Raw genomic sequence first — 25704 nt, 5'->3', positions numbered from 1 at the left:
TCTCAGGCCACCATTGCCAGTCAAATATGACTTTGAAGTAGCTAAACATCAGGCTAGATTCTCGGAGGCTATTGTTGGGGTTACATAGAAACTCCACCCATTCTTCTTCTGAATATTGCTTTGTAGGTTTCCTATTCCATTTGTACCTCAGGGCTTTAGTGGTGAACTTAGAGTAGAGGCTGTGTATTAATGTGTCGTATAGGCCAGAGATTAGCTTCTTGTAGTTACCCCACTTGTGGAGATATAAATTCAGAGTAGATGCTTGTAGACTAAGGATTCAAAGGCCCAAAGCCTTGGTCAGACGAGAATGCCACAATATGAAACACCATTGCTGGTCCTAATGTCTGGATCGTCAAGAACTATTTTAGGGAGGTTTTCTCTACCAGATGCTCCAGAGTATGCACCCCGTATTTTTGACATTTAGTCAAACTGACTGGGTGTCTGCCAATCTTCAAACCGGTGTTGCAGTAGATATGGGTTTAAAGGTTCCATTTGCCATGTTGATTTACATACTTATGGCCCTGCATACAAGATTTGATGGAAGCTGGTATCACTGGGCTAGGCTGTCCATCTACTGATGCTCAGCTAGGAAATAGTCTTTTGGGGCCTTTCACAGCAAACTGAAAGCACATTTCAATTATGACCCTTCAGGGGTTTCAAGTGTAGGGCACAAGTGATAAGCAAGTTTGTGATCAGTGTTAAGCAATTCTATAGAGATCCATTTTTTGTGAGCAAAATATTACTGACATGTTGACAGCATTAGCCTAGAAGAATCGAGTCTAGATGAAAGTTTTGATTTTATGGTCGATGGATCTCAAGAGAGATAGATGGGGAAAGTGGAAGCATAACCACAATACAGCTATATCTTGGGGTGACTAAAAGTTGGATGATTTGTATTCTATCCCAAAGGAAAAGTTGGAGCTTGTCACATCGCTGGAAGTCTCTGCATTTGATCCACCTGTTCGAGGCTGTTTTATCATTGACAGAATATTTCCGTTTAACAGAAGTTCTAGATATTTCAGTTTTGAGGGCTTCCAGCGGAAAGCGTGATTTCCCACTGAAACCAATGTAGTGTATTTGGACATTGGAAGTGCCTCATTTGTTATCACAGTATGTTTTATATCCTGATAAAGTGGAGAAGGAAGACATCTTAGACATGAGGACAGGGAGACATGACCTCAGTTATGATAGGGGGTTCTTCATATAGCATCAACTTCAGTTGGCCTGCAAATTTGTCAATGACTTCGATCTCAAGTGTTAAACGTATGGCTATGGCCAGCGGTTTCAACCCAATTAAAAATAGTAAGGTGAGGTTCCCCTGTAGATATTTATTTTGTTGGACAGAAAGTGATTACATAAGTTCAAGGCAGTGGAGCTTTTGTAGAGCCACTTCGTCATCATTATGAATTTAGGACAGATGCACATTCTGGATATGGTCCAAAATAATACCCCTCCATTGGATTCAAGGCATTCTCTGCATCAAGGGAGAGGGCCACCTTATCACCTGTATTATTCCTCCATTGCCATAGTAGGTGCTTAAAAGTACACAGGTGGCTGCAGAGGGAATGACCATGCACAAAGTCTACTTGGTTCTTGTGAATCGGCATGGGAATTACTTTGAGACACAATTTGAGGGCCTAAACCAAGATTTTCACGTCATTATTATTAAGTTCCATAGAACGGGAATTCCTGCTCTCAAGGGGATATTTAACCATTTGGTGATTAAGGAGTTCACTGCTCTGCTAAACTCAGTTGGCAGACCAGCGAACTCCATTGCATCCCTGAATACCAAGCATGGGGATTGAGACAGGAGCCATGATTATTTAAAAACCTAGGGGAACTTTGTCTTCTCCCTGAGCTTTACTGGTTGGCATGGATTTGAGGTGTTCTGGAATAGGAATGTGATGGTCATCCAACATAGAATATAGCAATCGGAAGATGTGTCTGGTAGTTATGAAGCTGTCCTCGCTGGTGTTGTCAAATGAAACTTCCGATGTTTAGGAGGAGGTTCAGCACTCCTTTGCTATGTCGGGGGCAGTGTTAGTAGGGCTTTGTCGCCACTATTATGGGAAATCTTGTAATGCGCATTGCTACCAAAAAAAAAAAATCCTAATTCTGTGAATTATGGCCAGCCACAAATGCTGGAGCGCAACGGGTGTGCGGGAGCATACCGACACCAATGGGATAAGCACAACGCGTTAAATTGCACTCATTGATCAATGGGTAGCCAGTGAAGAGTCCTTAACAGGTTGGTTGTAGATGAATTCTGGGGAGGGGAATGGGGGGGTGGGAGGTGTTGAAGCATTGAGATGTGCAGCAGCATTTTGCCTTTAGTGATTTGGCCACCCCCAGGTAAAGGATCTTCCTGAGCCATTTCAGTATGCCAAAGCAAGTGGCTGCTACCTTGTTAATCTGCTGACTCATCGTGAGTTTGTAATCCAGCCAGACTCCCAAGTTCTTTATCACTGGCACTGGGTTAGTGGGGATTACCCTTAGTCACAGGCAAAGTGGGAGCGCCAAGAGGTGGGGGGGTTTACCCATCAACAAGACCTCCGTCTTGTCTACGTTTAACTTTAGGCAGTTAGCACACATCCATGTTGAAACTTGGTTGAGACAAGAAAGCAAGGCCATCATATTCTGGTTGTCCTTGGATGACAGACACCACAATTTGTGTATCATCTGCATAAGAAGAGAGTGTGAGGCCGCAATTTTATTTCAAGATCGGACCTTATGCTTTTCTGACCTTGCTTTATATGAATAGCAGCAGTCAAGAAACACAAAAGAACTACAAATCCCATAAGGCTTGGCGACAACCAGGCAAGGGGAAAACAAAAAGTAGCAATACAGTAACCAATGGCAGTACAGAACCCACCATAATACTCAGCTTGACTGCAAACATCCCTCTTTTCTTGTGCAAGAAATTAATAGTAAACATTGAATAATGGAAACAACAATAGAAAGAGCCAACATAAATGTTAACAGATATTGGCACATGTCTAGGTCCCAGGAAAGGGAGTGTTGGAGGCGAAGAACTAGGAACATCCTGAAAATCCATGGCAGGTGAATCTTGAATGGAAGAACCATTGCCAGGAGCAAAATCCTTAGGTGGAAGAAGACGGAAGATCAGCGAGGCATAATACTCGCCTCCATGTCTTTAATAAAATTAAGACTTTCCTTCATAACCTACTAGGAAAATCTACATTTTCTACTACATCTGTCAATGGTCTGACATATAGGTTAAAGAGCAGAGGACTCAAAGTTGATACCAGAGGCACGCCAGAGGCTAAGAGATGAGGTTTTGACCTATGTTGGTTAGTGTGCACCAGAAAGGTGCAATCGGAGCGTGTTGTGAATAGGGTTGAATGCTGCACTGAGATCTAACAAAATCAGTTAGCAGCTCCACGCTCATCCAATTAAAGCCTCAAGAACTCCATGGCACCAAGGAGCGCCAATTCAGTGCTATGACCTGCACGAAACCCAGAATGTGAAGGCTGGAGTGAGTCTTTAAGTTCTATCTCTCTTGTAAGTTGTTGATTTACATGTTTGTCTAACACCTTGGCGAGAGAGGGCATCAAAGATATAAGCTTATAGTTAGACCATGCAAGGGAGTCCAAGTTAGGTATTTTTAGTTGAGGGTTGACAAAAGCATTTTCCCAGATTTTTGAAACCACATCCTCCTCCAATGACCGATTTAATGGTTGGGTAGTCTGCTCCACAACCAAGTGGGAAAGCTTCCCAAGTACATCTGGGGGACAGGGATCCAATGGGGATCCTGATTTAATACACACAAGATTGCCCTAAAGCTTGGTACATCCAAGGGCTGGAACCCATGCAGCACACCATCTACCCTAGGGACACTTGTTTGAGCATTAGCCTCATCTGTGCTGGAGAAGGCGGCCTAAATATCTGCCACTTTTTAAATAAAAAATTGAGCAATTTCCTTGGACTGTATTTGAGAAAAAAGGGTAACCGCTGCAATGCTGGTCAGGTCAGAAATAGCGCTCACCAACATAAGAGTGCTGGGGCAGTTTTGAGTAGCAGTAATTTTGCTCGCATAAAACACGGCTCTGTCCTCACAACAGGTTTTACGATAAGGTTTTAAGGAGGGTTTATCTTCATTGTTATAAGATTTACACCACAACCACTCTAGATGTTTGCATGACTTTTTCCTTTCATATAAAGAGTCATTATACCATGGAGCCGGGGGAAGGGTTCTGTGGTGCTTTTTAGTGGTAATAGTTATTAGTGTCCAATGAGGACCTATTCCAAAGATCAATCGTGGATGTATCTAGCACCACTGAGTTGCACAGCAAAACGGATTAGCCTCTAGAGTAGCATCCAACAAAGGATCATCCAATTTTGCCCTACTCCTACTAGGGGAGACGAAATATGTTTATCGTCTCAGTAACTTTGAGTCTATTAAAAATGAACAGGTAACTGCAAAATGGGCTGAACGTACCAATGGTAGAAGCAGGTCTTTCTATGCATTTCTCAAATTTGTGAATACTGAATCTAGCAGATGTCCAGCTTTGTGAGTGGGGGAATTATTGATCAGCTGGATGTTCAAGGCCAGAAAGTCCTAGACATTGCAGTACTACAAGATTTGTCCTCCAGATGGATAAAGAGATCTCAGAGAATGGTGAAATTAGCATATTTTGGAATAACTGGAGCAAGACAATCAATAATGCTAGTACATTAATTACCAACACTACCGGAGGACGGTAAATTAGAGCTCCAGACATGGTAAACATCTTTGATAGAAATATGGAGAAAAACACTGCCTTGCAATCTGGGATGTTAAGCTTTCATTCTTACATGCAAATTTAACTTTAAAAATTATTGCATTTCTATCTGAATGATTCTCATGAGAGAATCAATAGCCAGCTGGGAGAACAACAATGATGTCTGAGCCCAAAGTGTCATTCAGCCAGGTTCCGGTTAGGAATATGGCATCAGGGCTATGATCAACAAAAAAAGAAATATGTCCTGATGGCGTTTGACCAGTCAGCGACAATTTAAGCCAGCTTCTTTATCAGAGCACATAGAATAAGCTACTTACCTTCGGTAATTATATATCTGTAAGAGACATATATCAGTCATAGATTCCTTACCTCAGAATTACCCCCCAGGCGTCAGATTCTATCTGGAGAATCTTTTCTCTTAGCAGTACCTCAGTGTCCTGGTAGGTGGCATCGGTTGACTCTGCGTTCGGTGTCGCAGTATCTACTTAAACGCTGCCCCTGAGTTCTGATGTCAGTTCTTTTACACGTCATTCCATGGTTGAAGCGCAGAGCCATTCAAGACACTGACCACTGGTGCACAAAACTAGGGCCCTTAAAGGAAGTCCCTTACTCTAGATTCTAGGCAAGTAACTTGTTCATCTGAATGAGACTATTAGTTATAGATGCCTTACCTTAGAATAGATACCCCAGCAATACCAACCCCACAAGTAGGTCTGTAATCTAAGTACACACCAGAAAGTCATGGAGAACTTAACGGCCAAAGAAGCAGCCCTCCGGACTTGAATATCCACGCATTAATGTTTAGTGAAGTATGCAGAGATGCCCACATGGCTGCCTGGCAGTTATCACCGAGGGGCAACTCCACGTCCCAAAGCAGTAGTGGCTGCCATCGCCCTGGTGGAATGGGCGCGCAGTCCTACCGGAGGCTCCTTATTCACCAAGGAGTAACAGATGTTAATGCAAAGGACGACCCAGCGAGAGATGGTCCGTTTTTGCACGGCCCTACCTTTCTTGGTGCCCATATAACCAACAAAGAGTTGATCGTCCACCCGGAATTGTTTTGTGCAATCAAATGATAACGCACGTTTTGGATCCAGATGTTAGAGTCTCTCCTCCTTGGAAGGATGCGGGAAGAAGGTGGGCAAAGTGATTGGCTGTCCTATGTGGAATGAGGAAACCACTTTGGGAAGAAAAGAAGGTCTAGTTCGAAGGACAACCTTGTCTGGATGGACAGCAAGGAAAGGAGGTTTAGAAGATCGAGCCTGAAGCACACTCACCCTGCGAGCAGAGGTGACGGTAACCAGAAAAGCAGCCTTTAAGGTCAAGAGTCTGAGAGGACAATCATGTAGTGGCTCGAAAGGAGCAAAAATAAGGCAAGTTAAGACCAGATTCAAGTCCCACTGGGGCATTACAAAAGGAATAGGAGAAAAGAGGTGTGTAATGCACTTAAGAAACCTATTTACAATAGGGGACTTGAAAAGAGAAGGCTGATCAGGAAGGTGAACAAAAGGCCAAAATGGCCGAAAGATAGCCTTTAAGGGTGCCCAGAGCAGAGCCCTGCTGGGCCAAAGATAGAATGAAGAGGAGAACCTCTGAAAGAGGGGTAGAAAGGGGATCCACAGTCTTTGCTGTGCACCATGCCACAAATGTGTTCCATCTACAGGTGTATACCGTTTTAGTGGAGGGACGCCTGGCTGCCAAGATAACATTACAGACTTCGGGTGAAAGGTCAAAAACTGTCAACTGTCGCCGCTCAATCTCCACGCAATAAGGTGGAGGCTGGACAGGTTTGGGTGGAGGACCGTCCCCAGCTGCTGCGACAGAAGATCCTCCCGAAGAGGCAACCTGATCGGAGGATCGATGGCCATGTTCAAGAGATCAGGATACCAGACTCTTCATGCCCAGTCCGGAGCCACAAGAATGACTTGGGCCCGGTCACGCTTGATCTTCTTCAGTACTGTGGGCAGAAGTGGTATACGCAGAAAGGCATATAGAAGACCGCAATTCCACTCGCGGCGAAAAGCGTCACCGAGCGAGTACCGCCTTGGAAATTCCAACACGCAGAACTGTTGACATTGCGCGTTCTCTTCGGTGACAAACAGATCTAACCAAGTCTCTCCCCACTGCTGAGAGAGGCCTTGCACCACCTTCGAGTGAAGACGCCGTTCGAGATCCATCATGCACCGGCGGCTGAGTTCGTCCTCCCTGACGTTCAGAGAAACTGCCAGGTGTTGAACCACCAGGGACATGGCCTGATGTTCCAGCCACGTCCAAAGGCGAAGAGCCTCTTGACATAGGATGAACGACCCCACCCCACCCTGTTTGTTGCAGTACCATATGGCAGAGGTGTTGTCCGTGAACACCTCCACTACCCTTCCTCTGACAGAAGGAAGGAATGCCTTCAGGGCAAGATGAATCGTCCGGAGCTCCAAAAGGTTGATGTGGAGCCCGGACTTCGCTGGAGACCAGAGGCCTCTGATCTCCCTCATGCGGCCACTCCATCCCAGGAGTGACGCATCTGTCACCACTGTGAACTCTGGTAGGGAAAGGGAGAGCAATCTGTCGTTGACCCAATCCTGGTCCGTTAGCCACCACTGCAATTGGTGTGCATTGACCTCTAAGATCTGGACGACATCGGAAAGATTCCCCTGATGCTGCGCACACTGGAACTTCAGGTCCTACTGCAGAGCCCGCATATGCCACCTGGTGTGGTCCACCAGCAGGTTGTAGGAGGCCATGAGGCACAGCAGCCTCAGGGTCAGTCTCACCAAATTCCGGGATAGAGGCTGAAACATCGGTATCATAGCCCGGATTTCCCAGACTCGCTGTTCGGGAGGATAAGCCCGAAACTGAGCTGTATCCACAACTGCTCCAAAGAAAAGGAGCTTCTGAGAGGGCATTGCGCGCGGCCTAGCATCGCTACAGCTCCTACAGTTTGACCCTACAGCGGCATGGGCCGTAAAGACCCTAAGCAAAAGACTCTGCCATTTGAAAAAATTGTGGAGCAAGGCATTGAAAATGACCCCACAACGGCGGAGAGTAGTCTGGTTTCGGAGAGCACAGATGCTCTCCCTGCACAGACATCCACGCTGCTTCTGGAAATAAGGGCGGGTTTCCGTGCGCTTGATGGTCGCTTTGACACGGAAGATATGGGGGCAAAAATCCAATTGCATGATCGGCGCCTGGACGTTGAAGAGGCACGTATCTCCGACATGGAGGACGGAACGGCGCAATCCCTCAAGCGGCTGGAGCGTATGGAGCGCATCCTTAAGGACGTGGCGATGAAAAACTAAGACCTCGAGGAGCGCAGTCGGCGCAATAAAGTCTGCATATTGGGGGTCCCAGAGACCACTTCAACGGGCCGTCTGGACCTCTACGTCGAGACCTTGCTGGCGGACATGTTTGGCAGGGAGTCCTTCACCCCAGGATTCGTGGTGGAACGCGCTCATCGCTCTCTAGGCCCTAGGCCTAATCCGGGTCTTCCCCCACGGCCCATCATCGCCAGCATTATGAACTTCCGCGACCGTGATGCAGCCCAGCGCCTCGCCAGAGAGAAAGGGGACACAGAATGGCAAGGCTCCAAAACAGCGCTCTATCCCCACTTCACGTTCATGGTACAGGAAGCCCGCCGCAAGTACAATGGGGTCAAGCCCACACTCAGGAACTTGGGCATGAAATATGGCAAGCTCTACCCTGCAAGTTGATGTAAACTGCCGATCGTGCATTTTCGACACCCCGACGGAGGCGCAGAAATTTTGCCGCACTTACAAACAGAACAACAACCGGTCGGGAGCAAACTGGGACAGATCATAACCCTTGGATAGTGGCTCTAACTCAAGCATGGAACTGTTTTCCGGTGAAGGCACAGGCTGATCAGCACAACCTGTGGGCGATTGACTAATGGCATTCATAGGTTGGGATATTAATGTTCAGCTCACCAGTATGTTTCTAAATGACTGATTGACTGGCGTGGCGTGGCCACCCCTCGTGGTGTACACCTTTGGTTTACTTTCTTGGAATTCGTATATACCTTGTTGGGGTCTACTCCATTACAACTTAAAGTTTATTGGTATATCGGGATACGCTTTTAGTTCCGGGGTATGCCTCCCTCCCTTTTGGAAGAGGCTGGGTGGGGGGAGGTGGGGATTCAGTTGATCTGTTGCATTGTAGCTCACAGGATTTAGCTCAGACGTTTATAGTTGGATGCAGGTATGTTCACTGTCACAGCTCCTTTGTTTTTCTTGTTGTATGTACAGGACAAGTTCGACACACACTCCTAATGACTCAGCTGGGTAATATAGATGGTCCTTCAGGCCGGTTTCTTATGTCTTGGAATGTCAGAGGCCTCAACGATAACCATAAAAGAAGATATGTTATTCATTATCTCCTCAGGCACAGAGAGGATATTGCTTATTCACAGGAAACGCACCTACCTAAAACTGATTCACTCCGCTTTGCTGCCAGTTGGGGGACACACCGGTAGTTCAGTATCTATGCCAGGGGAACGGCCCTTCTCATTCACAAGCGGGTCCCCTTTAGCTTAGGCTCTGTTGTCGGGGATAAGGAGGGTAGATACATTATTGTTACGGGATCTCTCATGGGACACAGGGTGGCTCTGGTGTGTGTATATGCACCGAACACCGATTCGCCTGAATTTTTTCACTCCTTACATGCCCAGCTTTTAAAACTGGACCCTTGCCTGCTCTTGGTGGGGGGGATTTTAATCTGCTCCTCAATCCTGTATTGGAAGCACAGCCTCAACCTCTGACACTAAACCGTGTTCTAGACGCGCTCTCACGGCCATCTTGAGCAACTTTCCCTACTAGATATTTTGCGCCTGCGCAATCCCACCCTCACCGAATATACACATTACGCTCGCTAACATAACACTTGGCTAGTTTCCCCTGCTATTTCTGACTGGCTTCAGGCACTTGGGACGCTCCTGAGAACATACTCGGACCACTCTCCAGTTCAGCTCTGTCTGAGGCTCCATCGTCCAGAGGGGTATGAACGCCAATGGCGCTTTCCGAGCCGTGCGCTCTACGACGATGTTTTTAAAGAAGAGCGCAAAGCCATAGAAGACTACTTCACTATAAACACTGGCTCAGTGGACTCCTGGGCGGTTCTGTGGGAGGGCTTCAAGGCATACATCAGGGGCATATGCATAGCCAAACCATCGGGTGTGCTTAAAAGTCTCCACACCACAATCTCCTGTATTGAGAGCGAACACGCTGACTTGGATGACACTACATTACACTCCTCGGTCCCGGACACGACAGGTCGCCGGTTAGCTCTCCTGCTTGAATTCCGCAAGGCCGCAGACCGCGAGATACTATACCTAGGCAAATATCAGACCGTCAGGTGGTACGGAGAGGGTGAACGTCCGGGCAGGGTACTGGCACAGATGTTAAGGCCCCCTTACAGTAAAGCCGCATCACTGAGATACGTTCTTCCACAAATCAGACACTCACCTCCACTTCAGAGATTTGTGAGGAATTCCTAGAATACTTCACAGCCTTGTACTCCACCAGGACAGGGTGAGACCCTTTGGCGCAGGAAGCTTATTTGTCAGAAATTTCCTTGGTTTACTTGGAGAAGGACATGCAAGACTTTCTCGCAGAACCGATATCCGAAACCGAGATTCTCGGTGCCTTTGATACTCTCCGCTGTTCCTCTGCCCCCGGGTTGGACGGCTTCACAGGGGACTTTTACAAGACATACAAAGATTTGCTAGCCCCACAGCTGATTGAGGTTTACGCGGAGTCCCTCGAGAAACGAATACTGCCCCCCACGCTTAGGGAAGCGGTTGTGATCCTTCTCCCCAAACCCGGAAAAGATCCAACGTCATGCGGATCCTACAGACCATTGCCCCTTCTGAACTTAGACTATAAAATATTAGCCAAAATCACCGCCAATCGCCTCTCCCAGTTGATGGAATTCGTCATATCTCCGGCCCAATCCAGCTTTATCCCTCATCGATCCACCTCTATAAATCTCTGGACACTCTTCTCGGTCCTCCATAGAATCAATCCTGCGGTTCCAACCGCCGCAATCCTGTTGGACACCGAGAAGGCCTTTGATTCTCTAGAATGGCCCTTCTTCCTTTCGGTTATGCTTCACATGGGCATGCCTATGGGCATCATAGGCACCACCACCTTACTATCCAGCTGCCCCACAGCACGTCTCTGCATCAACGGAACACTATCCCGTCCCTTTTCACTTTCTCGCGGCACACGCCAGGGCTGCCCCTTTTCATCCTTACTGTTTATTTTAGCCATGGACCCCCTAATCCGCCACTATCAGGAACTGCATCTACAAAGGGGCTTACAATTTAATACTGGCCCCCTCCTAATTTCGCTATATGCTGATGACACCATCCTCTACGTTAGGGATCCCCCGGATTAACTTAGAGCCTCTCATCAGAGAAATACTGCCGTTCGGCCTCCTCTCCGGCCTAGGCATTAACAGGCATAAATCTGAGATCTTCCCGTTAACTCCCAGTACGACCCCCTGGGAGTGCGAATTCCCTCTTGAATGGTGCACTGATTCTGTCAAATATTTGGGCATTCATATACATCTCAACACTGCCCAGATCCTTCGCCTTAACTACGGTCGAGCAATTACCTCCCTTGAATCTCAAGTTGAGAGATGGCTGCACTTGCTCTTGTCCATTGCTGGCCGGGTCGCGATTCTTAAGATGATAGTGCTGCCCAAATTTCTGTATCTATTCAATAATATCTCCATCCCCCTCACTAATGTTTTTTTCTTGCAATTGCGTAAGCACCTTATAAGGCAGGTGTGGAGGGGTAAGCAGGTGCACGTCCATTGGCAAATTCTCACCTTCCCATACGATAGAGGTGGATATGGCGTACCGGATCTCCAACTCTTTACTTAGCGGCTCAATGCTGCTATGCCTACGCATGGTTCCACCCAGACGCACGGATCCCCTATCTTCGCCCGGAGGCAGATTTGGTCCTTCCTGAACGGTTGTCAACCGTACAACTCAAGGAAGTTCCCAGAGACCCTATTGACATACAGACAGTCTCCACCACCACTTGGGCCTGGGAGAAACGGAGGCGGGTCACCGCTGCCCCTGTACTGCACTCCTCTGTCCTGCTGGTCCCAAACGCCCGTTGGCCTCCAATCACTGGTGAAAGGTTGAGCCAGTGCACCTTAACCAAATTTGCTACCACTACACTAGGAGACCTCTACCCTGAGGGGCATATTTTCTCCCCGTCAGAAGATACTCGTTTTCATACAGTCACCTTCATGGACAGCTTTGTGCTGAGTCGTATCCGCTCTGCGCTGCATGCTGCGATATCCGGTTTCCCCCTTGAGCCTGACTCGTTCCTGCCCCTTACACTAATAATTGAAAGTCCTAGCAGGGCACATCTCATTTCTTAACTATACAAAGCCTGCTCATCATTGAGGCCCGTTCAGGACGACAAAGTTTGCGAGGACTGGGAGGTAGACCTCGGCCACCCCATCACGGACGATCAGTGGGCTAAATGCTGCGCAGTGACAAAGGATGTCTCTCTAAACAGCAGACACAAACTGCTGCATTTTAAGTTCCTGCGTAGAATTTATATTACCCCCGCCAAAGCACACAGATTAGACCCGATCAGACCGCATACTTGCTGCAAATGCGCAGCCCCACATGTTGATTTAGCTCACCTCACATGGACTTGCCCTAAACTCTACACATACTGGGAAGAAATACACAGCACACTAGGAGCCATGACGAAGCTGACCCTTAACGCCATTCCGGAAGTAGCACTGTTGGGATATATGGAGAACTTCCCCAAAAATGTCAAACGTTTTGCATCCCTCAGTTTACTGTGAGCTAAACGTGAAATTGCTCTTTTATGGGGCCGCACGTCTGCTCCTACCTTGGCAGGCTGGTTGAGCAGCCTGGCTTATTGCAATACCAATTGCGAAGTTTATGCCAGTTTATTGCCAGGCTTATCCCATCCTAAAGACATTTGGGGGCCCTACAGATCGTATGCTGGAACACTATGGCAAGCCTCTGGCTCTCAACTACAACATGGCATAGTCCCGGAACGTGTGGGGTAACGGGATCATCCTCACTCAGTGCCTGTACTATACGTTACTCTTGATCCTCACGGTATAATGTTCTTTCTGTCTCTATGTCATGTTGGGAGCGTGGACGCTTAAATGGGACTAGGATTTGGCTACCCATTGCTAGCGGCCACAACACGCAGGAAGGGGTCAGTCAGCCTGTGGGACTATGCTTTCTTTTTAATAAGTCATTCTATTGCGGATATTACACAGCCTATGACAGGTCTGTTTTGTGATACTGATGTGACGCACTTGTGGAAATATGGATTTTTCTGGTCAGTTATGTCCCCTATCTTGGACCCCAACGGTTCTATGTGCATGTTACAAGTACATGTATGTTCCCTCCAGTTCCAGTTATGAAGACGCAAATACATGTGCGTCCACCGTTAACATGTCCTCTGTTGATCCGCCATGAATGGGCCGGATATTCCATTCCTAAGTACGAAAGGCCACTGCCTTTATATGGTTCACTTATGCCATTTTTACAGTCCAGGCAAGTAGGCCCTGATTCTGTCATCGAACTCTTCTTGCTTTCTGTCTTTGAAGCTCCAGTCCGAGCCTGCATCTGTGACCATGAACTTTGTCTCATTCTCTGCGCGGCTCACGAAGCCTGACATCAGCTTGCTGCCTGCCAAGAACTGTATTTCACCTTCGAAAATTATCTGCTCCGCTCCCTGCCCAATGCATTCCTGTCTAGTAGTTTAAGTAAACATTCTTCCAGCTACCGAGCAAAAGGCCCGGCTTCTCTGTCCTCATGCAAGTAATTCATAGCCCTGTTACTATGGAAGATTCCGCCCTCGCATCTAGTGTAGACACTTAGACGCTTGTACACGCACTAACAGTCAGTATAGTCAGTATAGAATAAGATTCTACTCTAAGAGACCTCTCTTTTGGATAACATAGTTCTTTAAACATAGGATGTTAGATATGATTTGGGATTAGGTTGACTTGACCCTCCAGACTTCTGTCGCCACATGTAGAGCTAAATATCAAGTCCCCTTCACCCCCTAGTTGCACGTCAATCACACGTCATACTGCTGCGCGCGCATATCTGTCAAGTATTTCTGCTGACATTGCGAAATTCTTTCATGTAACCACCCTCTTATGACATCACATCTGATGACGTTTTTTTAATCACTCCCAGTTACGCCTATTTTTGCTACGTATGAATATATTATCACCACTATCAATTGTTACGCCTCTTGTATTGGCCTCACTGTAATGCCTATTGTATAAAAGTAATTGATTGTCAATAACGTATGTACTTCACTTCCTGAACCTTCGTGGTGATGGAACCTGGAGCAACCGATTATAATCGACCATTGGAATAAAGCCCATTCCGAACCTCTAATACCACGGATTCTGCCTCTTATTTACTGCGCTATTTTATTATGTTTCTGTATCAAATTAAGTCCCGGTAATTAAATTATTTACCACATGAATGGCGCCCGAACAGGGACACTTTCTCATCTCACGCGCCGGTGGTGCGTTGCAGGCCTGGTCTCCTGCCACAGCTGGACGGACAACAACGCGAACCAGCAGGATTTCCTGTATCTCCCTCCGGTCAAGCGGGGGCGACTGAGGCTGCGATCAACACCCAGACGAGGCGGTGAGAAGTGCGAAGTATCCCGACCAGAGCCTAGCTGAGAGAGCAAGATCCGAGGTATACAGAGGCCCACCAGTTTTCCGAAGTCCGAAGTCGAGTCCAGTGTCCGAAGTGTTCGAGTCGAGTCCAGTCCGGTTCAAGTTCAGTTCAGTCTCCGAGGCCTTCCGTTCCGAGCTACCCGGTGAGTACCATTACTGGGGAGGCGTTCTGGCGTGCACATAAGTTGTGCCGGTCCAGACGGGTTTGGGTACACAAATCCGGTCTGCACTGTTTCAGCAGTGTATCTGTACTGTTTAGCAGTATATCTAGTATATCAAGTATATAAATTCAGAATAATTCAGTTCAAGTCGAGTATTATGTTTAGTGATTAAGTTTTTTTTAGATCATCGTTGCTCAGTTAAATGTTAAATGTTAAATGTTTTAAATACATTCAGTATATTGTGGTATGAATGACTGTTCATTATTGTGTTTATTGTATTAAGTTTGTTCAAAATCTAGTATCAGATCAGTTCTCATTAAGTTTGTTCAAAATCAAGTATCAGATCAGTTTTCAATATGCCGCTCTTTTCGAAATTAAGACAGATCACAACAAGAAAAGGGGTACTCAAAGAAGCTGTTCCTATTCCTCCTAGGGACACTCCAGGGTACTTCATGTATCATAAACATGGCTTAGACGCTATATTGTTTCTTGATTTATGGGTAGACTACACTAAGGAATTACCAGAAAGTCAGAGGTGGCCCGCAGCTGGGACCTGGGATGCAGAGTGCATCGTGAAAGTAGAGGAAGAGTTATGGAAAAAGAAAGCTAGACAATCACAGAAGGACGCCATTGAATTATGGCGTAAAGAATCGTATAGACGCACAGAAAAAGCACGTAGACAGGAAGAGAAGAGTAAAGAGAATTCAAATAAAGTTCAAGAAAATCTATTAATTGAAGAAGGTACACGAGTAAAATCAGAACAAGTAGACAGACAAAGACATGCCCTTATGAAGGGTATGTATCCCCTTCTGGCCGAGGGATTACCTAAGGCTACTGCGGGGATACCAAAAGACTTGCCACCCCCATTATTTCCAATAAAGGTACATCCTAAGGGGCATCCTAGAACAGCAGAAGATGTTTTTCTTTCCTCATATTTAGATGACGCAGCTCCCGAGTATGCTAATCCCGCCCCACATAGACCGCTTGCCAGGGAGGTTCAACGCCAAGATCCAGTACCTGTATCCCTACAGCAACAGGTTCTATAGTTGCTGTATCACGTTCAACGAATCCTTTCACACCCGATACTCTAGACGGGGCTACCGGAGGTGCTACCAATATCTTTTCTACGCCACCTAGAATAAATAAACGTACTTTTCAAGAGTCAGCACATTCACGTACCCCCAAACTCATAAATGCCCGTACGCTTAAGGAACTTCTTATAGATTGTAGATATGACCCTGTGCCCGGAAAAGAGGACGAAATGACCCTGGCATCATTACGTATCAGACGAGCCGCGGTGTATTTAGGGAAGTTACCAGGAATGACTATGCATCTAGATAATATATATCATTTTGTCCAAACAGGGCAAGATTCTGAATGTATTAACAGAGCTATGGAATACCAGAAAGTGGAGATACAGGGGGAACTGTTACGTTTCCTCATAAATTGTGTGATCAGAAATCAAGACCGACCGGGGGTAGACCCGGAAGCAATGCGGATTCTTACCAGATGGAGCCAGAATATATCAGAAGGGAGACATGATAAGCAAAACTGTATAATAGCCATGTGCCGAAAGATCCGTAAAGAAATAGAACGCCTACACGAAGAAAGATTAGCGGTAGACCAGTTCGAACGAAGCGAGGAAGAAGCATCAGGACTGCCCACAGGACAGTCAGAAACTATAGCCTATGTAGGTAGAGGAAGATCTCGTAATAGTACTAGATGTCTTACTGATCCGATACATCCGATAGGTCTAGAAAATAACAGGAATTTTCAAACACCAATAATAAATATAAGGTCTACTGAGCATTCATTCCAAGCAGCTGATAAATTACTCCGAGAACAAAGGGGTTATCATTTTCTCGATTCTATGGATGAACAAGAATTAGCCAGGTCAGCTGTCCATTGGGTTGACAGTCCCGGGAAGTATAGTGATGATACAGTAGCACACACATTTTTGAATCTCACCCCAGATGAACAGCGTTTAGCTGGGATTTATATGATTCAACAACTTCTTATACTATATAAAAGCCAACATTCAGATCCGGGTCCCTTACCTGATATATTGACCGAATTACTCAAGAATAGATGGAGAGGTTCAGGTACTAAGTTAATTAAAGAGATACTAGAATCAAGAAAGCAGTACATTCTTTTTATATACCCAGAACATGTCTCACTGCCCATCAAGGAAAGAACCACGTATTACATGGACAGACAGAATCCCTTACGAGAAGTGCACCCAATAAAGGGCGAGGACAATGAGTTTAAACGTGTATATGTATATACGCCCATATCGAAAATAGAATTGTTAGAAATGAAGAAAGTGGTACCCAGTCATGACAAAGACCCAGCGGGTTTCCACCGAGAAATTAAAGACATGTTACTCATGGGAGAGTATACCTATCCCGACATTATGACAATATTAAAGGTATTGATGCCTGCTGGCATTTATGAAAAACTCAAGGAAAAAGAGTGGGAGGTAGGAGACCAAAAGATAGATTGGACAGCATTAGAAGCAGAAGAAAAGGCCCGAGGTCCAGGTTCGGGGCTTGGGGACAAAACTAAAGCACTACCAGGTCTACTAGTACAGGTACTGCCACGTTTATTAACCACGAAAAAGGAAGACTGGGGTGCAATTTCAGCCTGTAAACAAAAGCAAGATGAAGACACTAGTGATTTCTATGCACGATTTGAAAAATGTTTTGGTATAAATAGTGGTATAAAAGCAAGTAGCGAATCATACCCACATCTGTTTGTGACAAAATTAGTTGAAAATTCCTTGCCCCAAGTGAAGAACAGAGTATTAAAATTCGAGAGTACCTGGCAAGGTAACACTCCATCACAAATGTTACAAATGTTACAGTATCATCACAATAGAATTAGAGAGGAACAAGATCATGAACAAAGACGCATGAAAGACACGAAAATGAAAATGCTAGTCTCCCAGACAGTTCCAGTTGAAGGACATAAAAAGGGTACGACACATTCTGGCGATTTAGCGGGACCTGTAAAAGGGACATGCAACTATTGTAAACAACTAGGTCATCATGTACACGATTGTCCAGTCCTGAAGCGTAATATCGCCACAGGTATCACAAAAGAAAGACCACGGCCACTTAGACAGGATCAGAATGAACAAGGAGCCTTGCAGCATGCACAGTCCATGCCAGCTCCACAACAGACTATACAGTTTGTGCCAGCTGCACCAGCGTTGCCTGTTGCTGCCACGCAAACCACGACACGACAACTGTACCAGACCGCACAGTATGACTATCCTGATTATCAACGATATGCATGAACCAGCCTAGAGAGGGAAGTTGACTTACCCCTTATCGAGATCCCTGTAGATCAAGAAGGACCTTATGTACATAGTGAATTATTAGGCCAAGACAGAAAATTTTTACTCGATACAGGGGCAAGTCGAACAACTATAAAACGTAGTGAAGTTCCAGGGGCACCCCTCTCAGGCTCACAGAATATTTCCCTTGGTTTTTCAGGAAAACCTATTGTTAATGAAGTGTCACAACCTCTTCCACTTACGATAGGACCTTTGACCCGAACTACAGATTTATTGCTTACTAAATCATGTCCAGAAAACCTGTTAGGAATAAAAACACTGAAGGCTCTAGGAGCTATAATATGTTGTTCTCCGGAAGGAGTAAGATTGTTTTTACGTGATTTTAAAGGTCATTATGTGTCTAGAGACATGGATCCCCGATTGCAGACTTTACCTACACATTTATGGGCACAAGGCCCTACTGATGTTGGTTGTATGAATATTACACCATATCGAGTCACACTAAAGGCAGGAGTGGTACTACCACGAATGCGACAATACAAGTTACCACCAGATGCTGTAGTGGCTTTACTGCAAATCATTGACGAACTCATTGCCCAAGGAGTGGTTGTAGAAACAGACTCCAATGTATGTAATTCACCGATAATTCCGATTCTCAAACGAACAGATCCGAAGGCCCCGCCAGTATATCGATTGGTTATAGATCTGCGCGAATTAAACAAGTGTATTGTGCCACAATTCCCTGTGGTCCCCGATATCTCATCATTACTGACAGCTATTGATTCCGAAGCAACATTCTTTACTGTAATTGATCTCAAAAATGCCTTTTTCAGCGTCCCAATAGATCCGGAAAGCCAATATTTGTTCGGATTTAGTTTAAATGGACGTAGCTTCAAATTCTCACGCGCACCTCAAGGATTTACAGAAAGCCCCAGCATCTATAGCCAAGCACTGAAACGAGAACTCGACAGTATTCACATGCCAGTTAACACTGCCTTGCTTCAATATGTCGATGATCTGCTGATCACCGCTAGAAGCGAACCCGAATGTGAGAACGCATCACTGACAGTTTTACAATTTCTAGCCGAAAAGGGGCACAAGGTGTCCCCTTCTAAGCTGCAATTCTGTGTCCAGCGAGTTGTTTATCTTGGACACTCGCTGTCCAAGGAGGGAAGGCAGCTTACACCAGACCGCATTCAGTTAATAGCTAACATGCCAATACCCAAGACACAAAAGGAGGTACGGGCTTTTATAGGCCTCACTTCATATTGTAGACAGTGGATCCCTCAGTATGCATTTCTAGCAAAACCACTCATTCAGTTGACAACACAGGAGGCAGCCACATCGACTGTTCTCCCTTGGACTCAGGAACATACACAAGTTTTTGAAAGCTTAAAGAAAGCTCTATGCCAAGCACCTGTTTTAGCAACACCATGTTACAGTAAACAGTTTACACTCTTTATTACAGAACGCGAAGGTACTGCCTTGTCAGTACTCACACAAGAACAAGCAGGAGCACACAAACCATGTGCTTATTTTTCTAGTACATTAGATCCCGTAGCTCAGGCTCTGCCTGCGTGCCTGAAATCAGTGGCAGCGACCGCTTTAGCAATAAGACAAAGCGATGCCATAGTGTTAGGACATCCATTGACAGTACAAGTACCACATGCAGTGGAGGTTCTTGTGAATCGAACGCAAACACAACATTTGACTATAGCAAGACTTACAGGGTATGAACTAACATTGTTTCAGCCACATATAGAAATCAGACGTTGTAACACATTGAATCCTGCCACACTTTTACCTATAAATGGAACAGACCCACTAGCACATGATTGTATTGAAGTTATTACAATAACGACGAAACCCAGACAAGATTTAACCGATGTCCCGTTGTCAGACCCAGACCTGACGTTGTATGTAGATGGTTCATGTATGAGAAAAGGTACAGGAGAACTAGTGGCCGCTTACGCAGTCACAACAGACACTGAAATTATTGAAACAAATTGCATAAATACCTTGTCCGCTCAAGCAGCAGAGCTCGTCGCTCTGACACAAGCCTGTATTCAAGCCACAAATAAAAAAGTCAACATATACACTGATTCACGTTATGCATTCGGAGTCGTACATGACTTCGGCGTGCTGTGGCGAGAGAGAGGTTATTTAACTTCTCACGGTGCCCACATTCAGCACGGACCCCTCATTCACGCCTTATTAGATGCAATACATTTACCCATTGCAATATCGATTATGAAATGCAAAGCACATACGAAAGTTACTGATATCATTTCTCAAGGCAATGATTTAGCTGACAGAACAGCTAAACAGACTGCCCAAACTCAAACATCCGACATGACAAAGACAATAGTCCGGACGCCAACACATTGTATGACGGTTAAAGATCCTACTCTTGATGTAATTGATATACAGACACATGCTACATCAGAAGAAATAAAGAAATGGACTGAATTAGGAGGGATCCAAACGGATCAAGGATGGTTGATGAAGGAAAAGTCTGTGTGGTTCCTTCCTGATTCAATGGTCCAAGTCATTATTAACACTATCCATAGTCCAGCGCATCTAGGAGAGAAAGCTATGCTAGACAGCATTCAACATATTTGGTTCAACAAGCATTTACGAGCAGCAGCGAAACAAAAAGTTCGTACCTGTATGATCTGTTGTCAGTTCAACCCAGGAAAAAGCGTTCCCGTAGAACAAGGTGGATTTCATCCTCCTGATCATCCTTTTGAAGTCCTCCAGATGGATTATATCCAGATGGAACGATGTAGAGGATTTAAATATGTTCTCGTAGTTGTGTGTGCTCTTTCCCGTTGGACGGAGGCATACCCGGTTTCAGATTACACTGCCCCGACTACTGCCAAACAGTTGGTTCGAGAATTCTTCCCACGATACGGTTTACCACGTGTTGTTCACTCAGATAACGGCCAGCCGTTCTCATCCGAATTAATGAAACACGTTTCACTTTTGTTAGGCTATCAGTGGAAATTACACTGTGTCCGACACCCCGAAGCAGCAGGTCTCGTAGAAAGACATAATCAGACTCTGAAAATAAGATTATCCAAAATATGCAGAGAAAAAGGTGTCGACTGGGTAGTAGCATTACCAGTTGCACTCTTTTACACAAGAATGGTAGCACACTCTCGAACAGGGCTATCCCCGTATGAAGTGATCTTCGGCAGACCACCAAATATGTGGGGGACGCCTATACCACGCAAAATAACTGATATTGACTGTAACATGCTGACAGATTATTTGGCTTCCTTGATGTCTGCACTACAATCTTGTCGTTCACAGGTAGCCGCAGCTTTTCCTGACAACACTGAGGTGAAACCCCATGACGTGGTTCCGGGAGACCTGGTCCTCGTGAGGAACTTTGATCGAAAGACTCAGCTGGAACCTAGGTGGCGGTCACCTCAGCTGGTGTTGCTCACCACAAGAACAGCCGTGAAGATCGAAGGCAGAAAAGGATGGATTCATTCAAGTCATATCAAGAAATTTCATGGACTAAAATCAGATGTGAATACCACACCTTGTGTGTCTTCACCCATTGACTCAAAACTTCCTTTTGTGGAAAAAAAGTGACTCCGAACTTTATAAATTAAAGCTCAGGCCCAATCAGTCGAGCAATTTGATTGTTTAAGTCCTCTCCAAGGTGAAGCGGTTGAATTGTCTCTGACATGTATCCCTTGGACCTGAATAGAGAAAGCACCCGAAAAATGTTGAAACGACAGGCGTACTGTAAATCACTGCGTAGTCATTGCATAGTGACGTTATTCATTTTGTTTTTCTCAAGTCTTTTAATAATTACTGCAAGTATATTGTTGCACATATATTATCCTATTTCTAGACATGTTTACAATGTTACTGCTGAACATTCTTTTAGTGAATTACCTCCGCTTGAATTGTCATACAGATTTGCGCTGCGCAATAACACTTTTATTAGTATGTTACATCATTCCCATCAGGTTAGCAATGCTACAAATTGTTGGATATGTGGCCGACTCCCTCCCTATCAGAACTATAAAGGAATTCTACCTCTTTTTCCATACCCGTTCACACACAACGGCTCCTGTGGAGCATGGTTTAGCTTAATTAATTCTCTGGATTCGAATTCTGCAGTTTATCAAGATAACTGGGTATGGGGAAATTTGAATTTAGTTTTACTTAAGGTCTGCTATCCTAACAAGGAGGGATTTCCCAAAAGAACAGGAACTGATCTAGAAAATGAAGTATATGGATTAGGTAATTTTACGCTTAATCTTATGATCCTAAATGTCGAATCCGAAGCTACTCCAATTTTGCCCGCTATGTCAATATTTCCAGTAAAAGGTGAATTATGTGTAAGAAAAAATGGTTCCATACATATGGGCCATAGTAGATGCACCACTGTAATAAAATTCAGTGATCAAGGCAAGTCTACATTTAGAGCTTCCCGCCATTCCTATTTTATATGTGGTCAGACGGCATATGTACGTTTGCCTCTAGATTGGGATGGTACCTGCTACATTGGATTCCTTTTGCCACCTGTTTTTCTAGCTCCTCCTGATTATCACAGAAATACTCATTTAGTACACAATAGAGAAAGGAGAGATCTCCCAATAGTCGATTACACTGAAACAGCATGGGAAAAATACACAGATTTCAATAAAGGTCTCTTTCCCTATATAGGTACCGTTACTAATAGTAAGCTGATACGTAGATTAACTAGAACCCTTGAAGCAGTAGTGAACGAAACTATTTCCGCCTTAGGCAATTTAACAGAAGAGCAGTCTGCTATGCGGATTGTTGTGCTTCAAAATCGTCTTGTCCTTGACGTCATCCTGGCCGATAGGGGCGGAGCTTGTAGGGTCATCGGATCAAGCTGTTGCATATTCATACCAGAAAATTCGCCATCTGTATATAAGGCCATAACCCGCCTTCATAAGATTGTAAGCCAGATACACCAGAATCCAGGCACCTGGACTTGGTCCGGTTGGTTTTGGAGCGTGTTATCAGCCTGGGGATGGAGAGTTCTATCCTTCCTAGGTATTGGCCTTCTCATATTATTCAGTTGCTGCTTATGCCTGCAATGTGGACCAGCGATTTGTGGTCTGTGTGCCACATCGTGCATTCCACATCAAGATTTTCATTCAAGATCCCGGAAGAAGAAAGAAGAACAAATGATGCTATATGAACAGATCAATGGATTAATGAAGATTGATATCTCTTGACGGGCAAGTAGGGGACAAGGAGGGAATGTGGAAATATGGATTTTTCTGGTCAGTTATGTCCCCTATCTTGGACCCCAACGGTTCTATGTGCATGTTACAAGTACATGTATGTTCCCTCCAGTTCCAGTTATGAAGACGCAAATACATGTGCGTCCACCGTTAACATGTCCTCTGTTGATCCGCCATGAATGGGCCGGATATTCCATTCCTAAGTACGAAAGGCCACTGCCTTTATATGGTTCACTTATGCCATTTTTACAGTCCAGGCAAGTAGGCCCTGATTCTGTCATCGAACTCTTCTTGCTTTCTGTCTTTGAAGCTCCAGTCCGAGCCTGCATCTGTGACCATGAACTTTGTCTCATTCTCTGCGCGGCTCACGAAGCCTGACATCAGCTTGCTGCCTGCCAAGAACTGTATTTCACCTTCGAAAATTATCTGCTCCGCTCCCTGCCCAATGCATTCCTGTCTAGTAGTTTAAGTAAACATTCTTCCAGCTACCGAGCAAAAGGCCCGGCTTCTCTGTCCTCATGCAAGTAATTCATAGCCCTGTTACTATGGAAGATTCCGCCCTCGCATCTAGTGTAGACACTTAGACGCTTGTACACGCACTAACAGTCAGTATAGTCAGTATAGAATAAGATTCTACTCTAAGAGACCTCTCTTTTGGATAACATAGTTCTTTAAACATAGGATGTTAGATATGATTTGGGATTAGGTTGACTTGACCCTCCAGACTTCTGTCGCCACATGTAGAGCTAAATATCAAGTCCCCTTCACCCCCTAGTTGCACGTCAATCACACGTCATACTGCTGCGCGCGCATATCTGCCAAGTATTTCTGCTGACATTGCGAAATTCTTTCATGTAACCACCCTCTTATGACATCACATCTGATGACGTTTTTTTAATCACTCCCAGTTACGCCTATTTTTGCTACGTATGAATATATTATCACCACTATCAATTGTTACGCCTCTTGTATTGGCCTCACTGTAATGCCTATTGTATAAAAGTAATTGATTGTCAATAACGTATATACTTCACTTCCTGAACCTTCGTGGTGATGGAACCTGGAGCAACCGATTATAATCGACCATTGGAATAAAGCCCATTCCGAACCTCTAATACCACGGATTCTGCCTCTTATTTACTGAGCTATTTTATTATGTTTCTGTATCAAATTAAGTCCCGGTAATTAAATTATTTACCACACACTTTCAAATTGTTTTATCCTTTGATTCTTATAATTTTCATGCTATGCCATTGACGGGGACCATTTACTCCTGCTATGCCTTGTTTCTTGCCAAAAAGAAAAAAAAGAAAAGGAGCTTCTGAGAGGGAATCGGGTGCGACTTCAGCACGTTGATAGCGAACCCCAGCGAGTGCAAGAGATCTGCCGCAGTCTGGCGGTGGGAGACGACAGCCTGGGATTAGCTTGCCTTCAACAGCCAGTCGTCGAGATAGGGGGGGAGACTGGAACCCCCGATCTGCGCAGATGAGCTGCGACCACCGCCATCAGTTTTGTGAACACCCGAGGGACACCGGTAAAGCCAAAGTGGAGCATGGTAAAGAGAAAATGCTAGTGGCCGTCCGTGAACCGTAGGTAATGCCTGTGGGCTGGCAGGACGGGGATGTGGAAATAAGAATCCTGCAGTTCCAATGCTACCATCCAGTCTCCAGGGTCGAGGGCAGACAGGACCTGAGCTAATGTCAACATTTTGAACTACTCCTTTCGGAGGAAGCGGTTGACGTCCCTGAGATCCAAGATAGGATGCAGGCCTTTGTCCTTATTGGGTACCAGGAAGTAGTGGAAACAACAACCACAATCTACTTCTGGCACAGGGACTCGCTCGATAGCTCCCTTGGCCAAGAGAGCAGTAACTTCCTGACGGAGAAGGGCCAAGTGATCCTCCAACATGCGAAGGGGAAGGAGTAGCCCGTTCGGACTATCTGCAAAACCCATCTGTCCAACGTGATGTTGTGCCAGTGTGGAAGGTGATGGTGGATCCAGCCGTCCTGAAAGGTCGGACTAGGAAGGTTTGGAGGCAGCTGCAGGGGGGCATTGGTGGACCGGCCCACCCTCTGGCCCCCAGACCCATGATGCTGGATCCCACGTACCAGGCCACGCAGAGGCTGGGTGGCTTGTGCGGTCCTATGTGTAATGTGGTGAGCACCCCTTTCAAGGCCATGAAAGGGGCGAAAGGCAGACTGCATGGGGCAAGAAGTCACTGCAAGGCCCAAGGATCTGGCTGTAGCTCTAGAGTCCTTGTATCTCTCAAGCGCGTTGTCTGCCTTGTCGCCAAACAGGCGACGGCCATCAAAGGGCTTATCCAAAAGGGTAGATTGGACAAGCCAGAGGTTCTCAGCCAGGCATAGCGTCTCAGGGCTACTGACGTGGAAATCGTACTACCCAGCGAGTCAGCAGTATCTAGTCCACACCTTATGGATAACTTTGCTGCGTCTCGACCCTCAGCAACAGTGCGGGCGAGCACGACCCGGGCCTCCTACGAGCACTGTGGCAGCACTTGCTCAACCGTGTCCCACACCGAA

General features: G+C 45.7%; 1 protein-coding gene across 1 annotated transcript in view; it reads right to left on the bottom strand.

Moving 5' to 3' along the window:
• The window catches only part of RNPEP (arginyl aminopeptidase), a 253386-nt gene that overhangs the window by 33441 nt on the left and 194241 nt on the right, over window positions 1-25704 (bottom strand). The gene's annotated exons all lie outside the window — the stretch shown is intronic.

Source organism: Triturus cristatus, chromosome 1_1 (assembly GCF_964204655.1).
Source record: "Triturus cristatus chromosome 1_1, aTriCri1.1, whole genome shotgun sequence".
Lineage (NCBI taxonomy): Eukaryota > Metazoa > Chordata > Amphibia > Caudata > Salamandridae > Triturus > Triturus cristatus.
This window is presented reverse-complemented; position numbering and strand designations above follow the sequence as displayed.